This window comes from Pelodiscus sinensis, chromosome 6 (genome assembly GCF_049634645.1).
Source record: "Pelodiscus sinensis isolate JC-2024 chromosome 6, ASM4963464v1, whole genome shotgun sequence".
NCBI classification, from domain to species: Eukaryota; Metazoa; Chordata; order Testudines; family Trionychidae; genus Pelodiscus; species Pelodiscus sinensis.
The window spans coordinates 104,276,142-104,298,142 of record NC_134716.1 but is presented as its reverse complement, the minus strand read 5'-3'; positions in this window follow the sequence as shown (position 1 = coordinate 104,298,142).

Here is a 22,001-nt window from a genome sequence, read left to right as displayed (position 1 = left end):
TTGGGTGACTAAACGTGCCAACCAGCAGAACAGTAGGCACTTACATGGTTATGAGCCAGCAGAGTGGGTATCGGAGGAAAGATGTTAGAGTGAAGTGTATGAATCCAGCCCTTAGTGTCTTGTGGAACAAGACAGTGGAGATGAGTGCTTCCATCTACTGAACTCCAATTCACACTCTTTCCTGAAGATATATACCTATCTCTCGGAGCAGGGAGGGACCTCGAGAGGTCATTGAGTCAAGTCCCCTGCCTTCAGAGTAGGGCCAAGTACCATCCCTGACAAATTTGCCCCAGATCCTTAAATGGCCCCCTCAAGGATTGAACTCACAATACTTGAGCTCAAACCACTGAGCTATCCCTGTCCCCCATTGCACTTGCAGTGTTTCGCTCTCTCATGTCTGTGCTTCATTACAAACCAGCAGTTCTTAGGTTCATGCTTTAGGTTTGAGAACACTGATCAACTGTAAAGAGAGGAAAGATTACGAGATTAAGCAGTGCTGTTTTCTTTACATTTTTTCAACAAAAAATGCATAAAGTTACTTTTTCAAGGAGGCTGGCTCTTTAAGGGAAGATGAGCCCAGCCTCAGATGATACTGATCAGCTATCAATCTGGTGATTTTAAAAGCTAGAAAGTGGCTCTATTTGGATTAAGAACTGCCAAGAAGACCAGGTGTGAAAGGGGTAGTTTCAGGGAGAGCTACGGGAACTGGTTGTATCCCATGGCAGGCCCTGGAGCAGGGGGAATTTCAGGAAAACAATTTCTTGGAGACTGTGAAAGCACTGCCAGGAAGCAAGAAACTTCTAGGGGAGGTGTAAAAAGAGCACAGTTTGTGGATGACTCTCAATCAGTTAGCCTCTAGATAGGAAAATTGTAGAAAATAGGTACCTATTTGCAGAAGATGCCAAATTAGTGGGAAAAGACAATTGATGTGGAATTTGTATTACCAGTTTTTATGTGCAAGAAATATAGCTGAATTCCAGAGAGGAAAGGGTCTGAATCAGATTCTGGACATGGTATCACTCCGTCCTGGGCTGAGGGAACAGGCCAGCAGCCTAGAGGAACTAATGAATAACAAAGAAAGTAATGGCAAGGGAGAGCTTAGGTACATATTATATGTAGCTACTGGATAGCCAATAGGTCTAAAATCTAATATGTATCTGCAATACTTTTCCCTCCCTTATTTTCATTTTTGGCTGATCTTAAGCAGAGACTTCCAAGAATGCCAACTGTTTAGATGTGGGTATGCAGACTGCTAAAAGCCAACTGCTAAGAATAACCTAGTGTATACAAAAAACTAAGCAGAGTACTCCCAAACAGTGGGCTACTAATACTCTGTAGGTTATCTGGTGATATAAATTGTGAAGATCTAAATACATTAAATCCTTGACAGATTCAAAGTTGCAAGATGCAAATTTAGCTATAAACAAACAAACAAAACCACACACATACACACAAATCTTTGACTCAGGTTTTACTTTTGGCTATTTAAGAACTGGAATTTGTATGGGTATGTCTACACTACCCTCCTAGTTCGAACTAGGAGGGTAATGTAGGCATACCGCACTTGCAAATGAAGCCCGGGATTTGAATTTCCCGGGCTTCATTTGCATGTTGCCGGGTACCGCCATTTTTAAATGTCCGCTAGTTCGGACTCCGTGCCCGCAGCTACACGCGGCATGAACTAGGTAGTTCGGATTAGGCTTCCTATTCTGAACTACCAGTACACCTCGTTCCACGAGGAGTAACAGGAATAGGAAGCCTAATCCGAATTACCTAGTTCATGCCGCGTGTAGCTGCGGGCACGGAGTCTGAACTAGCGGACATTTAAAAATGGCGGGGCCCGGCAACACGCAAATGAAGCCCGGGAAATTCAAATCCCGGGTTTCATTTGCAACTCCGGTTGTCTACATTAACCACCCTAGTTCGAACTAGGGTGGTAGTGTAGACATACCCTCTGGTTCTCCATACCCCTCTCTTTGCTACCCTCCCAGAGGACTGATTTGGTCATATGATCCACCTGTCACCAGACATTACTCAGACGAATGGTCCATCTAGGCCAGTAGCCTCTCTTCTGACAGCAGTCAATGCTAGATGATGCAGAGGGAATGAACAGAACAAGTAATCATCAAGTGATCCATCCCCTGTCATCCACTCCCAGTTTCTGGCAAACAAAGGCTAGCGACACTCAGAGCATGGTATTCCATCCTTGTCATCCTGGATAATAGCCACTGATGGAACTATCCTCCATGAACTTATCTGGTTCTTTTTTGAATCTTGATATATCTTGGCTCTCAAAACATATCTTGGCAATGAGGTCCACAGGTTGTCTGTGCATTGTGTGAAGAAATACTTCATTTTATTGTTTTAAAATTGCTATTAATTTCAGTAGGTAACCCAGTCATGTGAGTCACAGTGCACATACACTAAGAAATTGGAATTATGTTTGCCAATATGCATTACTTTGTATTTATTTAAATTGAATTTCATCTGCTACTTTGTTGCCTAGTCACTCAGTTTTGTGAGAGACCTTTGTAACTTGTCACAGTCTGCTTTGTACATAACTCTAATGAGTAATGTTGCATCGTCTTACTAAATTTTGTTACTTCACTGTTTACCCCTTTTCCTTTTCCTGTTCCATTTACAAATATATTGAAAAGCACTGATCCCAATGAAGAACCTTGGGGCTGACAACACTATTTACCTCCATCTGAAAACTGACCATTTATTCCTACTCTTTGTTTCCTATCTTTTAACAGTTACGATCCATGTGAGGCCCTTCCTTCTTATGCTTTAACTGTTTATTTTGAGTAAGAGCCTTTGCTGAGGGACTGTGTCAAAAGCTTTTTGAAAATCTAAGTACACTCTAACCACTAAGATCACCTTGGTCCACATGTATGACCCCTTTAAAGTGTTTTTCAGACTTTGGCTAATTGCTCTTCAAATTATTTTTTGGCCTTACTAGTTATACTTTTACATTAGACTTGCCAGAGTGTATACTTCTTTCTATTTTCTTCAATAGGATTTAACTTTCCATTTTAAAGTACTGTGTGCCTTTTTGCTTCTATGTGTTTCTTTTATTTTATTGTTAGCCACAGTGGCAATCTTCTGGACTTCTTACTATGTTTTTTAATTTCTGGTATGGATTTAATTTGACTCTTTATTATGGTGTTTTTTTTTTAAAAAGTTTCCAAGCATCTTGCAGGAATTTTACCTTTTGCTTCTATAAGTATTGTTGCTGTGAGGAAGGGAATTCTTGGAACTGCAAGGTGCCTCTTCATCTCCTTTGGCAACACCTCTGGTTGGAGAAATCTGCTGAAGAATAACTGAAATGCCCAAATCAGCATCCTCTGGCTTCCATAGAGGGAGACATACTCCCTGAGCAAGAAAACAATTGCTAAGCTGCATATAATTCTCAAAAGCTTATGAAACCTGCTGCTGCTATTTAGAGGCTGGATAGAGTCCTTTGTTTGGAGGAGTTGGCCTCCCAAGCTTGCTCTAGTTATGCCACCCATGGTCAGAGAAGTCAAATCTCAGATTCAAGATTGTGCTAGAAGTGCTGGTAATGGTAATCCCATTTAGAAGACAAAGTGTCTGCAAGAGATCAGGAGTCACTCAGCGTATCAGAAATACCATTTGACATTATCTGAACTTTTAGCACATTTCTTTAAAAACTAAGGCTCCTTGCTCTTTACCTTTACCAACCTATGCAATAAAAATTAATTTGAAGAGTACAAGAAAAGAATGTAAATAAATTCTGAAACTACAGGTTGGCTGCTGATTAACAGCTCTTTTGTGCCTTGTTGGGTGAATAACTAATTTGATGATTTGGTGGTAGTTTGGTGTCAAACTGAATCTGAAGTTTTTCAGATTTTCCACACACAAAAAAGCCCACTTGGGGGATTTGAACTTGGTTTTCCGCATCCCATGTAGATGCCCTAAGCACTAGGCTAAAGATTACTGCATGTTTTGCCAGTTTAAAACAAAACAAAACACCCTTCATTGAAAGTTGCCTAGCTCTACTTATAGGCACAGGCACATGTATGGGGCCATGTGATATTACATCACTCTAGCGGTTCCTCGCTGATTTACAATCCCTTTAGGAGTTCTCTGGCACCTACGATGGGGAAGTAACATGTGCTCCTCTCTGCTGGTAGCTTCCTGCGATTGCTCATGCAAAGGACTGGGTACAGCCCTAGCTCTGCCTCCTCCCTGTACTTTTGAGGTGACCAGTGCCACTGGCAGTGCTAATCTATAAGGGTACATCTAGACTGCAGAGCTTTTCCAGGATAGAGGTATCCTGGAAAAGCTCTGCTGCGTTCACAGAATGCGTCTGCTTTTCTGAAAAAAAAATTAGAAAAGCGGATGCTTTCTTCCGCATTCCTGTAAATCTTGTTCTACAAGGAAGAACGGATGTTCTGAAATAGGCTTTTTATCCCAAGATTTGGCCCAGTGAAGATGGAAAAAGCGGAAAAAGAAATGCAAATTTCAGTTCACAATTTGTGTATCTTTTTCTAATAGAACTTTGTAGTCTAGACACAGCATAAGGCTACGTCTACACTGGCATGAATTTCCGGAACTGCTTAAAACGGAATACTATTCCATTTTCAGTTTTTCTGGAAAAGGAGCATCTACATTGGCAGGCTGCTTTTCCGGAAAAGCGTCTGTGGCCAATGTAGACGCGCTTTTCCGGAAAAGAGCCCCGATCGCCATTTTCGCGATCGGGGCTTTTTTCCGGAAAAGACTACTGGGCTGTCTACACTGGCCCTTTTCTGGAACAGTGTTCTGGAATAAGGACTTATGCCCGAGCGGGAGCAGAATAGTTTTTCCAGAATAGCGGCTGATTTTGTACAGTAAAGCGTCGTTGCTTTTCCGGAAATTCAAGGGCCAGTGTAGACAGCTCGCAGCTTATTCCGGAAAAGCGGCTGATTTTCTGGAATAAGTGGCCCAGTGTAGACACAGCCTAACTGTCCTTATCCTCTGTATCGGGAAAGAAAAGGCAGGCGAGAGAGGCGTGGAGACACCCACACTGAGCTCAGACCCAATCAGTCCCTAACTGTTCTACATGCAAATGAGTGAATCTAAAGTAAAACAACACCTGAAATGTCAAGTCTAGCATATTAAATACAATATTCAATTCCTGGCCTTGCCGGATTTCCAGGGGCAAGTCATCTAGCATTGATTTTCCCTGTTCACAAAACAGGGTCATGCATATCTCTCTACTTCACAGGTGTGCAGTGAAATATACTGCAGCCATGTATGCAAAACAATTAGAGATTCTCAGCTAGAAAAGGCTCTAAGGCTTTACACTTCAAAGTTTAAAGCACAGCCACGGCAGCACTTAACTAAAAGTGTGGCAACGGCACAAGTGCTGGGAGAGAGCTCTCCCAGCGCTCTGTGTAAACCACCTCCACAAGAGGAGTACTTAACAGCATTCCCAGTGATGTAGCATGGCTCACACTGGCATCTTACGATGCTATAATAGTTGCTCCACTCGGGGATGGGGGTTGTTTTCACATACCTGAGCCAGAAAGTTACAACGCAGTGCCAGTGTACACTTAACCTGAGTAAAGTGCCAGTGTAGAATTAACCTGAGTAATGTTACTGAGGCATCCACCAACTGTTTTCTTTTCATTATTATAGATTGGGCGATAGTTATGCTTTTGTACTCATTGCTCTCTGAATCTAACATGGAGTATGTGGCATTGTAAAACCATAATTTGACAACTGAAATGTTCCCCACTTCCCTTGCCATCAACCTTCTCCATTCTATCCCTAAAAACTGAACTCCAGTCTTCAGATTCTCCTGGTACATTATCACTGCCTATCATCCAACTGTACAGGGTTTAAGTCACCACACAGCTAAATGCCAAAATGTCATTTGGAGATGCTTTGGCTCCCTTGCAGGTAGGGAAGGGGGAGAGAATCACAAGAGGGCAACACACCCATTCAAGTGTCAGTTGCTAGAGTCTGAGATGAGGGATTTACAAAGTTAGTCTGGAATCATAATGCTTCTGCAGAGTAGATACAATATATACTTTCATTAGGATTCCCACAAATCACACACCTAAGTACTTAGCAATAGAAAGATGTAGCTTTCTGGTCACTGGTATTGTTTTAGTGTTTGATAAAAGAATTCCTGTTTTGTGGTACACTGGAGAAGGGGCTGAGCAACAAAGCTCAGATCTGGGCCCACATCTCCCCACCCATTTTGGAAGTAAAGGAAAGAGTGCTTTTGATGTAGACTTGGAAACAATGAGACATATGCCATAGTGCGGTTAAATGAGGGAGATACAACTTTATTAAACCCTCTCACTGATAGGGGCCATTTATCCACAGCAAGGCTGTTCCACTGTGTATTTCAACTGGACATCAACCGCCCAGATTCTACAAACCAGAATGCCTGCTCAGGGACCCTGGCAAGAGAGCCTGAAAGAAAATCTGTGCTCACGTATCAGGCAGATGTACTCTGGCCTTTCTACACAGTTCTGGGGAGGGAACCTTAAGTCCATTATGTGAAATCACTGTGCCTCTTATCATTTTCATGTATTTAGCAATTTCCTGATTTATTTGCCTCACCAAACCTGCCTTGGAAACATTTCTGACCAGACCAAGACAGCTCCAGGAAAAGAGGGCTAAAATGTATAATAGCCTTCTTTAGGCTAAAGTTCAAATTAACTCCTCATGCTAAGCTAAATCATTATCCTTGCAGTAGATAATGATCACTTGAGCCATAGAATGGAGGAAAGGTATTAGCAGGTCTCAGAGTATACCCTGCCTTCCTCTCCATTCAGACAGTCTATCCTGTCTATCCTGGGGAAACCAAACTGGATTCTCTCATATTTGCCAGATGACACTGATTAATACTATTTTGCAAGATCGGTGAGTAACACTATTTCCATATATCCAGATATTCACGTGTGGGGCCTTTCTACTCATTCCTGAACAGTAGTAAACAATTCAGCAGCTGTGGCTTACTCTGAAATATTACTCCCTTAGGGAACCCAAGCACAGGACCTGAAACACTGATTACCAGTGCCTAACAGATTGTATCTCATTTGCTTCCTTTCTTAACATTGCAGCTGGTGTAGGGGCCCCATTCTAAATGAATGAGAGCTGGAATGCTCTGAAGATCTAACTGAGAAACTCAGCTCCATTCAACACTGCTGCAAATGGAGACCTGGCTAAAGAATGTGCCCCAGCCATGGATGAACAATGGCCCTGAACTTTAAGGCTGAATTGCAAGGAATGCTTTGTAATCTCTGCACAGGTTAAAAACTATCTTCCCCCTCTCATTCAGCACCATCTTGGTACTGCAGATGATACTAAACTACTCAAGATAGACCAAAGCAGGCTGTGAAGAGCTTCAAAAAGATCTCACCAAACTAAGTGATTGGGCAACAAAATGGCAAATGAAATTTAATGTTGATAAATGTGAAGTAACGCACATTGGAAAAAATAATCCCAACTATACATACAATATGATGGGGACTAATTTAGCTACAACTACTCAAGAGAGAGATCTTGGGTAGTTCTCTGAAAACATCCACTCAGGCTATACTGTAGCCTTCTTCCGTAAAAGCTTATGCAAATGAAGCATGACATGGAATATCACATAATTAATTAATTGCATAATTAATGAGCAGTTATTTTTGCACAAGAGGCTTTTGTGCAAAAAAGAGCTGTGTAGATGGTTCCTTTTTATACAAAAATCCCCTCTTTCACAACAGCCGTTCTTTCTCATTTTTTCAGGAAGAATGGCTCTTGCACAAGAGAGGGGTTTTGCGCAAAAAGGAGCTGTGTGCGCAAAAGCCTCTTACCCAAAAACAGTTGCTAATTAATTATGCAAATGAAGCACAGCGATATTCCACTCCGCGCTTCATTTGTATAAGCTTTTCCGGAAGAAGGCTACAGTGTAGACATAGCTACAGGGTGCAGTGGCAGTCAAAAAAGCAAATAGAATGTTAGGAATCATTAAAAAAGGGATAGCGAATAAGACAGAAAATATCTTATTGCCTCAATATAAAACCATGATACGCGCACATTTTGAATAGTGCATACAAATGTAGTCACCTCATCCCAAAAAATATATATTGGCATTGGAAAAGGTTAAGAAAAGGGCAACAAAAATGATTAGGGATTTGGAACAGGTATCATATAAAGAGAGATTAAAAAGACTTGGACTTTTCAGTTTAGACAAGAGGAAACTAAGGGGGGATATGATAGAGATCTAAAAAAATCATGATTAGTATGGAAAAAGTGAATAAGGAAAAGTTATTTGCTTATTCTCACAATAAAAGAACTAGGAATCACCAAATGAAATTAATAGGCAGGCGGTTTAAAAACAAACTAAAGGAAGTTTTTCTTCACTCAGCGTACAGTCAATCTGTGGAACTCCTTGCCAGAGGATGCGGTGAAGGCTAGAAATGTAACAGGGTTCAAAAAAGAGCTAGATAGATTCATGGAGGTTAGGGCCATCAATGGCTATTTGCCAGGATGGATAGGAATGGTGTCCCTAGCCTGTGTCACTGGAGGTGGGTGATAGGGGAGGGATCACATGAGGATTACCAATTGTGATCCCTCCCTCTGGGGCATCTGGTATTGGCCACTGTCAGCAGACAGGATACAGGGTTGGATGGACCTTTGATCTGACTCAGTATGGCTGTTCTTATGTTCTTACGATGTGATGACCACCAGAAAGGCTACCTTCCAAGAGACATGTGACAGAGAACATGTAGCTATGGGCTCAAACGGGGGACTCATGAGACCCATGAGCACCAGGTGACGGTCCCACTGAGATATGGGTTAACAAACATGAGCGTCTCCATCCCCTTCAAGAAAAGTTTGACAATAGTGTTCATGAAAACCATTCCACTTTGTTCCCCTGGGTGGAACACCAAGATTGCTGCCAGGTGCACCCTTACCAATGAAGTGGCTAACCCCTGCTGTCTAAGCTCCAGCAAGTAGTCTTAAATGAGAAGAACAGATGCCTGAAGGGGATCTATCCCCTCCTGAGCAGCCCAGAACTCAAAGCACTTCTACTCAACCACATAGTTCGCCCTAATGGAAGGCTTCCTACTTTCCATGAGCACCGAGTCCGAACACAGCTATTCCCCTTCCCTCAACCATGGATCTTCCAAGCTGTGAAGTGTAGGGCCTGGAGGTTTGAGTGACATAGTTTACCTTGATCTAAGTCTTGTGTTATGAGATCGGGGAGCAGTGGCAGCACAATCAGCTTCTTTATGGAGAGTTTCAGCAGGGTGGTGTACCAGTGCTGGCAGAGCCATGCCGGGGCTATCAAGATTACCAATGCCCTGTACTGCTGCATCCTGAAAAAAACCTCGTGTATGGTGGGGGGAAGCGTATTGGAGGTGAGGGGGCCACTGCATGACCAGAGTATCTCCTGCTGATCCGGGGCAGTGATTCAGGTACGAGCAAAACACATGGCACTTCTTGATGGTATTTGTAGCAAACAGGTCTAAATGAGAAGCCCCCTACCTGTGGAAGAGCTCTTGGGCTACATCCCCTCTGAGACATCATTTGTGAGCCATGAACGACCTGCTGAGTCGGTCTGCTAGAACACTACAGGTTCCTGGACAGTAAGAGGCCTCCATGTGGAGCCCCTTCGTGATGCTGAGATCCCACAGGGCCTGGGTTTCCTGACATAGGTGAAAGGAATGAGCTCCACCCTGTCCGTTGCAGTGTTGTCTGTCAGGACTGAGACACATTTGCACCTCAGCTGAGGCAGGAATACCTGGCAAGCCAGGCAAACCGCACTAAATTCCCTGATGTTCATATGCAGTGACTGTTTGGCCCATGACCACATACCTTGTGTCCTGAGATCTGAAAGGTGGGCTCCCCAACCCATGTCCAATGCATGTGTCATCAGCTGGACCAAGGGGGGACCATTGGGTAAAGGGGATTCCTTCGCATGCCATATCCTTCTGCAACCACCAGTCCAGGGAGGACAGGGCCTCTGCTGGTATTGAGATCACCATGTCTATGGGCAAGTGGACTGGGTTGAACACCTGTGCCAGCAATGCCTGTAGATGTAGTCTGGCATTCCGGACCACATATGTGCTTGCGACTATATGTCCCAAAAGCTTCATGCAGTTTCTCCCCATCGTCAATGGCAATGCTCGGAGGCTGAGGATAATGTCCAATGTGGCTGCAAACCTGAGGCTCAGGAAGGATGCCATTCCAGTTGTGTCACTGAGCCTCGCCCCCACAAACTCTATGGTCTATGTGGGAATGAGGGTGGACATCTCCTCATTCAATATGATGTCCAGAAAGGTAAATGCGTCCCTCATCAGCTCTATATGTTGTAGAACCTGGTCTCATGAATGGCTCTGATGAGAAGCTGCATCCCCTGCCTTCTTAGAAAGGCTGCCACTATTGGCATGCATTTTGGGAATACCCTGGGGGCTGTGGAGAGGCCAAAGGGGAGGATCACAAACTAATAGTGTGAAGAAAAGGAATTGCTTCTGATGAGGGATGATGGAAATATGGAAATAGGCATCCTTTAAGTCAAGGGGCAGTGTACCAGTCCCCTACATGGAGGGAAGGGATAACAGAAGCCAATGTAACCATCCCGAACCTTGTCTTTTTGATGAAGGCATTGAGGCTTCTGAGATCCAGGATGGGATGAAGGCCCCTTTTGGACTTGGGGATTAAAAAATAACAGAAGGAAAAACCCTTCCCTTGAAACTCCAGCGGAACATCCTCTATTGCCCCTAAGTGCAGGAGCGAGGACACCACCTGACAAAGAAAGTGCTCATGAAGGGGGTCCCTGAAGAGAGACTGGGACTGGGAAAGGACTTGTAACTATATGGTTTTTCTGTAACCATGTTGGAAGGCCTGTAGCCATATTGGTAGACCTGAACCAAAGCCTTCTTCTGCAGCCAGAGTGGAGAGCAGCGACCATTAGCTGTAAGGCCTAGAGTCACATACTCACATTCCATCTAAATTGCATTAAAGTAGTGTCACACTACACTGTGAGAAGGGGATTTTGTCCTAATAGCTCCCCACTGTCACCAGATAAAGAAACAGATCTCAAGATGGGTAAAGAAAACTCCAGTAACACCATTCTGTCAGGCAAGAAACTGCTTATCAATAGTAGAGGTTGTGGAATCCGCACTCTATGATTATTGTCATCATTCTCCTATTGTTTGTCTGTGTGAGCTCTGGTTTATAACTGTTTCTGTCTGCTGGATAATTAATTATGCTAGGTATATATCAATTAAAGTGGTGGGGTATGATTGATTAGGTAATTCTGTTATGATTGGTTAGTAAAATTATACTAAAATAATGGGTTAAGGTATAGCTAAGCCGGACTCAGGTTTTACTCTATAAACTGGGGTCCAAGAAGGAGACCAGCAAGAAGAGCAACAAAGAAACAAGAACAGGAAGGAACACCAAGAAGAAGAGGGAAGACCTGGAAAAACTACTCACCTCCAAGACACATCCTAAGACCAGAGCTGCCATGATTCTCCTGCACGACCGTGACGTGCAGCAGCTAAGATCCAGAGAGAGAATGATTTTGCCTGGCCAACAGGGGAAGTCTGCCTGCCTGCATCAGGATTCGTGAGCATGACACTGTGTGCTTAACATATGTATTCTGCTTGTTTGGGAATTGAAATAAATAGAGAACAGGAATATTACTGTGTGAGGCTCTTTCAGTGGCTAAAGATCCTGCAAACCTGCAGGAAGTTCCACCCTGAGCCCTAGGAATTGGGTAAGGGTGAGTGTAAATTAACAGGGTTGAACCTTGAGCCCTAGGAACTGGGTAAAGGTGTGTATCCCTAAACTGTGGAAGGGATAGAAAAATTTGTGCGGGTAACAGGGTGACATCAGTGCCAGGGACTAGGACCAGTGCCACGGTGCCAGGGCGCGACTAGACGCCATGGAACACCTCAGAGACACCACCGGTTCGTGAACTGGTGCCCATAGAGTGCGAATGGCCAGTCTTAAAGCTGGTGCCAGGGGCTGTTGTTCCAATACCACAGCAGGAGTTTGAGTCTAGAGTACCTCTCATGTTTCGTTCAAGGCTTGAAGGCTCTACAAATTATACAGCGATGGGTCAGATGCCTTTCCCCAAGCACTTCAGGCAAGCATCGTGGGGGTCTCCACAGGGCATAGGCTTCAGGCAGTGAGAGCAAGGTTTGAAGCCATAAGGCCCAGGCATTTCCCCCCCTCCGAGGGGGGGGGGGCAGTGAACGATCTCACACACTAAAACTAACACTAAGATTAATACTAACAGCAACTCTTAATACACATAACTATTTATAGGCAATTAACAGGTCAAGAGCTAAGGTCACACCTGTGAAAATCTCATGCAGAAGCATTCCAGCAACCATCATGGGTGGTAAGAAGGAACTGAGGGGCTGCTGGAGGGCCAGCAGGGGTATGGATGTGCCAATATAGTGGTGCCACTCCAGGGGGCTCTCTGGCTGACCCAACAGGTCAGCAAGCACACTTACATGAATCAAAAAATCATACAATACTAGAACTGGAAGGGACCTTGAGAGATCATCAAGTTCAGTCCCCTGCCCTCAGGGCAGGACCAAGCATCGTTTAGACCATCCCTGATAGTTGGCTATCAAATCGGCTCTTTAACATTTCCAAAGATGGAGATTTCACAACCTCCCTAGGCAATTTATTCCAGTGTTTAACCACACTGACAGAAAGTTTTTCCTAATGTCCAACCTAAACCTCCCTTGCTGCAGTTTAAGCCCATTGCTTCTTGTCCTAGCTTCAGAGGCCAAAGAGAACAATTTTTCTCCCTCCTCCTTGTGACATCCTTTTAGATACTTGAAAACTCCTATCATGTCCCCTCTCAGTCTTCTCTTTTCTAAACTTAAGAATCCAAATTCTTTCAGTCTTCCCTCATAGCTCATGTTCTCTATACCTAGAGGCTAGGTCTACACTAAAGCCTTTTTTTCTGAAAAAGCTATGCAAATTGAGCTCTACAATTTGCGTAGCTTTTTCCAATAGCTTTTCTGGAAGAGGCCTTTCTGCCATTTTGCCCTGTCTAGAGAAGGAGCTCTTATTTCTTGTACAACGAGGCACACAGGGCTCCCTGAAAGACCACATTTTCTCTTCCTCAAAAAAAAAATCGGAGAGCAAACGCATTCCCTGGTATCCCGGAAAAAAAACACAGTCTAGATGTACACTTAATTATTCTTGTTGCTCTTCTCTGAACCCTCTCCAGTTTCTCCATATCTTTCTTCAAATGTGGTGCACAGAATTGGACACAATACTCCAATTGAGGCCTACTCAGTGCAGAGTATATTGGAAGAATGACTTCTCATGTCTTGCGCATAACACCCCTTTTAATGCATCCCAGAATCATGTTTGCTTTTTTTGCAAGTGTCACACTGTTGACACATATTTAGCTTGTGGTTCACTATGACCCCTAGATTCCTTTCTGCGGTATTCCTTCCTAGACAGTCACTTCCCATTCTATATGTGTGACATGGATTGTTCCTTTCTAAGTGGAGTACTTTGCATTTGTCCGTATTAAACTTCATTCTATTTACCTTCCACCATTTCTCCAGTTTGTCCAGATCATTTGGAATTATGACCCTAACCTCCAAAGCTCCACAATTGCAACCCCTCCCAGCTTTGTATCATTGCAAACATCATGGCTACGTCTAGACTGGCATGATTTTCTGCAAATGCTTTTAACAGAAAACTTTTCTGTTATAAGCATTTGCAGAAAAGCGTCTGTGCCAATCTAGATGTGCTTTTCTGCAAAAAAACCCCGATCGCCATTTTTGCGATCGGGGCTTTTTTGCGCAAAACAAATCTGAGCTGTCTGCACTGGCCCTTTTGCGCAAAAGCTTTGCGCAAAAGGACTTTTGCCCGAATGGGAGCAGCATAGTATTTCCGCAAGAAGCACTGATTTCAGACAGTAGGAAGTCGGTGTTCTTGTGGATATTCAAGCAGCCAGTGTAGACAGCTGGCAAGTTTTTCCGCAAAAGCAGTTGCTTTTGCGGAAAAACTTGCCAGTCTAGACACAGCCAATAAGTGTACTCTCTATGCCAATATCCAAATCGTTGATGAAGATATTGAACAGAACTGGTCTCAAAACAGACCCCTGCAGAACCCCACTTGTTACGCTCTTCCAGCAGGACTGTGAACCATTAATAACTACTCTCTGAGAATGACTATCGAGCTAGTTATGCACACACCTTATAGTAGCCCCATCTAAGTTGTATTAGCCTAGTTTATTGATAAGAAGACCATGCGAGACCGTATCAAATGCCTTACTAAAATCTAGGTATACCACATCCACCCCTTCTCCCTTATCCACAAGAGTTGTTATCCTATTAGCTATTAGATTGGTTTGACATGATTTGTTCTGTACAAATCCATGCTGGCTGTTTCCTATCACCTTATTTTCTTCCAGATATTTGCAGATGAATTCCTGATTACTTCCTCCATTATCTTTCCTGGTATAGAAGTTAAACAGACTGGTCTGTAGTTTCCTGGGTTGTTCTTATTTCCCTTTTTATAGATGGGCATTGTATTTGCCCTTTTCTGGAATCTCTCCTGACTTCCATGCATTTTCAAAGATGATAGCTAAAGGCTCAGATTCCTTCTCTATCAGCTCCTTGAGTATTCTAGGATGCATTTCATCAGGCCCTAGTGACTTGTAGACATCTAACTTTTCTAAGTAATTTTTAACTTGTTCTTTTTTTATTTTATCATCTAAATCTACCCCATTTCCAGTAGCATTCACTATGTTGGGCATTCCTTCATCATCAGATTTCTTGGTAAAGACTGAAACAAAGAAGTCAAGAAGCACTTCTGCCATTTCCAAGTATTCTGTTAGTTATTGTTTCTCAATCATGGAATGGACAAAAGCAAGCATTCAAAGAAGAACCTACTGCTACCAGCTGTCATGCAGTGTCACCACTGCAAGGAAAAGCCAAGACAAACATGCTCCAGGTGCCAAATTTTTGGTGCTTTTCCTCCACATTTTATTTGCAAAAGCTCCAATATTTGCCCTTAATGAAGGTCCAGCATAGATACCTGCTAAGATCATGTCTCCAGCTTGACTGTCAGAGAACTTATAAACCACTACCCAAACAAAGGATGATACTGGCCAAGCAAAGCCATTCATTATAGCTGTATTTCAATATCAGTCTAGTCCCACTTCCTTCCGGTACACCCTGCAGTCTTTAATGTATGTTCCTTCAACTTGGCTCTAAAAGCATTGTGGGCCCAACAGACTAATTTGCTTTGTTTTGAAAAGACTGTGTTTCCCAATAATATCTATCCATCAGGCTACATGCATGCTTCTCAGATCCAAGTTACTGTGGTAATCTTTACCCTTCTTATCTCTCTTTGCTCTGCCATCTCACTGATAGCACAGAGATTACATCTGTATACTTGTCTTTAAATATTAGCCCTTTGGGCTCTGGGAATATGCAGTAAGATTGGAGCAGCCACTCCTGTTTAAACCCCCTTGCTGAAAAACTGCTGTGGTAGACACCACACAGTTTATTTCCCCAACCAAGCAGAGTCAACTCAAAGGCCTTAGCCCTATCTATGTCTGAGCTGGGTTCAGAAGCATTTCAACTGCTGGAAGGTCCCACCCACTGTTGGCTGCTGAGATCCTGCACCCATGTATAGTCTGCCGGGAGTCAATGCCTAGATTTCATCCACAGGGAATTGCTATGGTTATTCTCTTGAAAAAATGTTCTGGCCTCCCATAGATCAATGGCCCAGCCCTTCCCCGAGCCTCGATCCTGGGGAAAGGTGGGCGGCCTGCAAGCGGGATAGGGAAGCTCTAGCAATGCGCCGCTCCTGCCTTCCCCCAGCTGGCCAGAGCTTGCTTACTTGGTGGATCATAGGGGGTGGGAGGTTGCGTTCACACCCATGTGGACCAGATTTACAAAAACACACACACCGACACAGAAATTCCCACATACAGGCCTGGTACTAGAAGTGGGGTAAGTACCTAATTTTTTCTCTCAAACTTCTGTTCATTCAGCTCAGTCTCAAAGGCACTATTCAGCCGCTATTCTGGAAAAACTATTCTGCTCCCGCTCGGGCATAAGTCCTTATTCCAGAACACTGTTCCAGAAAAGGGCCAGTGTAGACAGCCCAGTAGTCTTTTCCGGAAAAAAGCCCCGATCGCGAAAATGGCGATCGGGGCTCTTTTCCGGAAAAGCGCGTCTACATTGGCCACAGACGCTTTTCCGGAAAAGCAGCCTGCCAATGTAGATGCTCCTTTTCCAGAAAAACTGAAAATGGAATAGTATTCCGTTTTAAGCAGTTCCGGAAATTCATGCCAGTGTAGACGTAGCCTTATGCTGTGTCTAGACTACAAAGTTCTATTAGAAAAAGATACACAAATTGTGAACTGAAATTTGCATTTCTTTTTCCGCTTTTTCCATCTTCACTGGGCCAAATCTTGGGATAAAAAGCCTATTTCAGAACATCCGTTCTTCCTTGTAGAACAAGATTTACAGGAATGCGGAAGAAAGCATCCGCTTTTCTAATTTTTTTTTCAGAAAAGCAGACGCATTCTGTGAACGCAGCAGAGCTTTTCCAGGATGAGCTCTACAATTTGCGTAGCTTTTTCCAATAGCTTTTCTGGAAGAGGCCTTTCTGCCATTTTGCCCTGTCTAGAGAAGGAGCTCTTATTTCTTGTACAACGAGGCACACAGGGCTCCCTGAAAGACCACATTTTCTCTTCCTCAAAAAAAAAATCGGAGAGCAAACGCATTCCCTGGTATCCCGGAAAAAAAACACAGTCTAGATGTACACTTAATTATTCTTGTTGCTCTTCTCTGAACCCTCTCCAGTTTCTCCATATCTTTCTTCAAATGTGGTGCACAGAATTGGACACAATACTCCAATTGAGGCCTACTCAGTGCAGAGTATATTGGAAGAATGACTTCTCATGTCTTGCGCATAACACCCCTTTTAATGCATCCCAGAATCATGTTTGCTTTTTTTGCAAGTGTCACACTGTTGACACATATTTAGCTTGTGGTTCACTATGACCCCTAGATTCCTTTCTGCGGTATTCCTTCCTAGACAGTCACTTCCCATTCTATATGTGTGACATGGATTGTTCCTTTCTAAGTGGAGTACTTTGCATTTGTCCGTATTAAACTTCATTCTATTTACCTTCCACCATTTCTCCAGTTTGTCCAGATCATTTGGAATTATGACCCTAACCTCCAAAGCTCCACAATTGCAACCCCTCCCAGCTTTGTATCATTGCAAACATCATGGCTACGTCTAGACTGGCATGATTTTCTGCAAATGCTTTTAACAGAAAACTTTTCTGTTATAAGCATTTGCAGAAAAGCGTCTGTGCCAATCTAGATGTGCTTTTCTGCAAAAAAACCCCGATCGCCATTTTTGCGATCGGGGCTTTTTTGCGCAAAACAAATCTGAGCTGTCTGCACTGGCCCTTTTGCGCAAAAGCTTTGCGCAAAAGGACTTTTGCCCGAATGGGAGCAGCATAGTATTTCCGCAAGAAGCACTGATTTCAGACAGTAGGAAGTCGGTGTTCTTGTGGATATTCAAGCAGCCAGTGTAGACAGCTGGCAAGTTTTTCCGCAAAAGCAGTTGCTTTTGCGGAAAAACTTGCCAGTCTAGACACAGCCAATAAGTGTACTCTCTATGCCAATATCCAAATCGTTGATGAAGATATTGAACAGAACTGGTCTCAAAACAGACCCCTGCAGAACCCCACTTGTTACGCTCTTCCAGCAGGACTGTGAACCATTAATAACTACTCTCTGAGAATGACTATCGAGCTAGTTATGCACACACCTTATAGTAGCCCCATCTAAGTTGTATTAGCCTAGTTTATTGATAAGAAGACCATGCGAGACCGTATCAAATGCCTTACTAAAATCTAGGTATACCACATCCACCCCTTCTCCCTTATCCACAAGAGTTGTTATCCTATTAGCTATTAGATTGGTTTGACATGATTTGTTCTGTACAAATCCATGCTGGCTGTTTCCTATCACCTTATTTTCTTCCAGATATTTGCAGATGAATTCCTGATTACTTCCTCCATTATCTTTCCTGGTATAGAAGTTAAACAGACTGGTCTGTAGTTTCCTGGGTTGTTCTTATTTCCCTTTTTATAGATGGGCATTGTATTTGCCCTTTTCTGGAATCTCTCCTGACTTCCATGCATTTTCAAAGATGATAGCTAAAGGCTCAGATTCCTTCTCTATCAGCTCCTTGAGTATTCTAGGATGCATTTCATCAGGCCCTAGTGACTTGTAGACATCTAACTTTTCTAAGTAATTTTTAACTTGTTCTTTTTTTATTTTATCATCTAAATCTACCCCATTTCCAGTAGCATTCACTATGTTGGGCATTCCTTCATCATCAGATTTCTTGGTAAAGACTGAAACAAAGAAGTCAAGAAGCACTTCTGCCATTTCCAAGTATTCTGTTAGTTATTGTTTCTCAATCATGGAATGGACAAAAGCAAGCATTCAAAGAAGAACCTACTGCTACCAGCTGTCATGCAGTGTCACCACTGCAAGGAAAAGCCAAGACAAACATGCTCCAGGTGCCAAATTTTTGGTGCTTTTCCTCCACATTTTATTTGCAAAAGCTCCAATATTTGCCCTTAATGAAGGTCCAGCATAGATACCTGCTAAGATCATGTCTCCAGCTTGACTGTCAGAGAACTTATAAACCACTACCCAAACAAAGGATGATACTGGCCAAGCAAAGCCATTCATTATAGCTGTATTTCAATATCAGTCTAGTCCCACTTCCTTCCGGTACACCCTGCAGTCTTTAATGTATGTTCCTTCAACTTGGCTCTAAAAGCATTGTGGGCCCAACAGACTAATTTGCTTTGTTTTGAAAAGACTGTGTTTCCCAATAATATCTATCCATCAGGCTACATGCATGCTTCTCAGATCCAAGTTACTGTGGTAATCTTTACCCTTCTTATCTCTCTTTGCTCTGCCATCTCACTGATAGCACAGAGATTACATCTGTATACTTGTCTTTAAATATTAGCCCTTTGGGCTCTGGGAATATGCAGTAAGATTGGAGCAGCCACTCCTGTTTAAACCCCCTTGCTGAAAAACTGCTGTGGTAGACACCACACAGTTTATTTCCCCAACCAAGCAGAGTCAACTCAAAGGCCTTAGCCCTATCTATGTCTGAGCTGGGTTCAGAAGCATTTCAACTGCTGGAAGGTCCCACCCACTGTTGGCTGCTGAGATCCTGCACCCATGTATAGTCTGCCGGGAGTCAATGCCTAGATTTCATCCACAGGGAATTGCTATGGTTATTCTCTTGAAAAAATGTTCTGGCCTCCCATAGATCAATGGCCCAGCCCTTCCCCGAGCCTCGATCCTGGGGAAAGGTGGGCGGCCTGCAAGCGGGATAGGGAAGCTCTAGCAATGCGCCGCTCCTGCCTTCCCCCAGCTGGCCAGAGCTTGCTTACTTGGTGGATCATAGGGGGTGGGAGGTTGCGTTCACACCCATGTGGACCAGATTTACAAAAACACACACACCGACACAGAAATTCCCACATACAGGCCTGGTACTAGAAGTGGGGTAAGTACCTAATTTTTTCTCTCAAACTTCTGTTCATTCAGCTCAGTCTCAAAGGCACTGTATTGAGAAGAAGAGACAGTTTATGGATCTACACTGGTTTATCTTACTTTCTCTTTTGCTTGTGCTTTTGTATTACCCTTCATGAAGATAGAGCTGATTTTTCTTGAAATTTGCCCAGATACTAGTATACTGAGTGCTTGTGAAAGAAAGGTTGTTTTGCTAAGAAGCTATGCATAGATTTTATTAACTCACAAAGTAATTCTCTTTCAGAGTACTGCAGGTCATGAAAAATTTTACAGCGACATAAAAGAAACAAAAGCATCTTGTTTTTTTCTCTGCTGTATAAATGAGTTGCTGGTGCAAGTCCTCTTTGAACATAAGAATAAAGATTTTATAAATACCAGGCAAAGGTTTTGCTATCTTCTGGGAAGCAGATGAGTCTATAGTTCTGGCCACAAAGAATGGCTACATTTCTTTTTCAATTATGTTCACAATTTGGAAATTCTAACACCTTTTACCAAGTGGTCAAAAACAATCAGGAAATAAGTGATCATGTGAAAACATCTGTACAAATTCCACTTACCATAAAGCAAAAAGTGTTCATTTCAGCAAGCATAAATTAGCAAGTTTGCAGCAAGTAGTTCCATTAAGGAGGGACTTTTTTGTTTATCTTTGGAGAGACAAATACGCTTGGGGACTATGTAGTGCTGCACTGCCAAAACAAATAGTGCTGTTGTAAAGGATACTATTGTGTTTGCTGGTTCTGCGAGAGACTTCAACCACTATGAGACAAGTTAACCATGGTTCTCATCAGAAAACCTCTCTTATTGCAGAAGAGAGACCATGTGGTCTTTTGGTACGAGCAAAGTCCTGGGAACAGGGAGAATGTTAGCTGAGCAACCAGTTCTCTGAACTCTAACAAGTCCCTTGTCCTTTCTATTCCAGTGAAGCTGACTAAAAAAACTGAATAAAAGAACTCCCATATGCCAAATATTTCTGAGAACCAGCTGTTGCAATGCACTTGAGCTGAGGCTTCCTAGATATAAAAGAATGTTAATTTGTAAATTTGTGGGGGTTTGATTCAATACAAATGATCAAGAAGGGTGTTCATCAAAGCAAAATAAACATTCTCCATGATGACAAGGGGCATGTCTACATTGCCACCTTACTACATTGTAACTTTCTCACTCCGGGGTATTATAAGGCACCACCTCCAAGTGCAGCAGGTTACAGTACCATAAAACACCACTGCAAAACATACTCCCAGTGCTGTTAACGGCTCCCCTGGTGCTGGTGGAGCTGGCTTACCTACAGCACTTGGACAACTCTCTCAGAGTGCTGGTGCTGTGACCACGCTGCATGGTTAAAGCGTTGCCGTGGCTGTGCTTTTAAACTTACAAGTGTAGACAAAGACTTAGTCTTCATGCCTGAGAGAAAAAGACTGTGAGAATAAACAATGGATAAATTTAGCTTGCATATATATAGCTATTTATTAGATATTCAGTCAGATTTAAGCTAAATGCTTACTTATGGGTCTAGCAACCAGCTTTGTACCCCAGGCTTGTAAAACATCTGCTGTTCTTATTAATAATAGTATATTAAAATATAAAGGCATTGACTGGGATCCAGGTTCCTCTGTCAGGAATAAGTGCAACAATACAGCCGGTCCCTGAGTTGCGAACAGTCGAGTTACGACCGTTCACATTTATGACCAAAGCTCCCATGGAACGGTCGTAAAGGTGGTCCCCGGACATGAACATAACCCGCACTTATGAACAGTGCAGTTGCTATGTAACTCAATGGGATCCGAGTTACGAACAGATCGAGTTAGGCCAAGTGTTTGGTCCGTAACTTGTTCATAACTTGGGGAGAGGCTGTATTAGCCTTGCTCAGCGATGGCCTGGCAAAAAGCAGATCACAGAGTTTCAGTACAGAATTCTGAATCTGAGGACAAAGGAGTAAAAAGGACTGTTTAATGTAGGTGCATTGGAAGAAGAGCACTCCAGACAATCAGAAAAATGTGTGGCGTTGGAGGAGAAGCAAAAGATTATAAAATCATAGCACACTAAAAATGGAAGGGACCTTGAGAGATCATCAGGTCCAGTCCCCTGCCCTCAGGGCAGGACCAAGCATTGTTTAGACCATCCCTGATAGATGTCTACCTAACCTGTTCTTAAATATCTCCAGAGATGGAAATTACACAACCTGCTTAGGCAATTTATTCCACTGTTTAACCACCCTGACAGGAAGTTTTTCTTAATGTCCAGCCTAAACCTCCCTTGCTGCAGTTTAAGCCCATTGCTTCTTGCCCTATCCTCAGAGGCAAAGGAGAACAATTTTTCTCCCTCCTTTTAGATACCTGAAGACAGCTATCACGTCCCCTCTCAGTCTTCTCTTTTCCAATCTAAACAAGCCCAATTTATTCAGTCTTCCTTCAT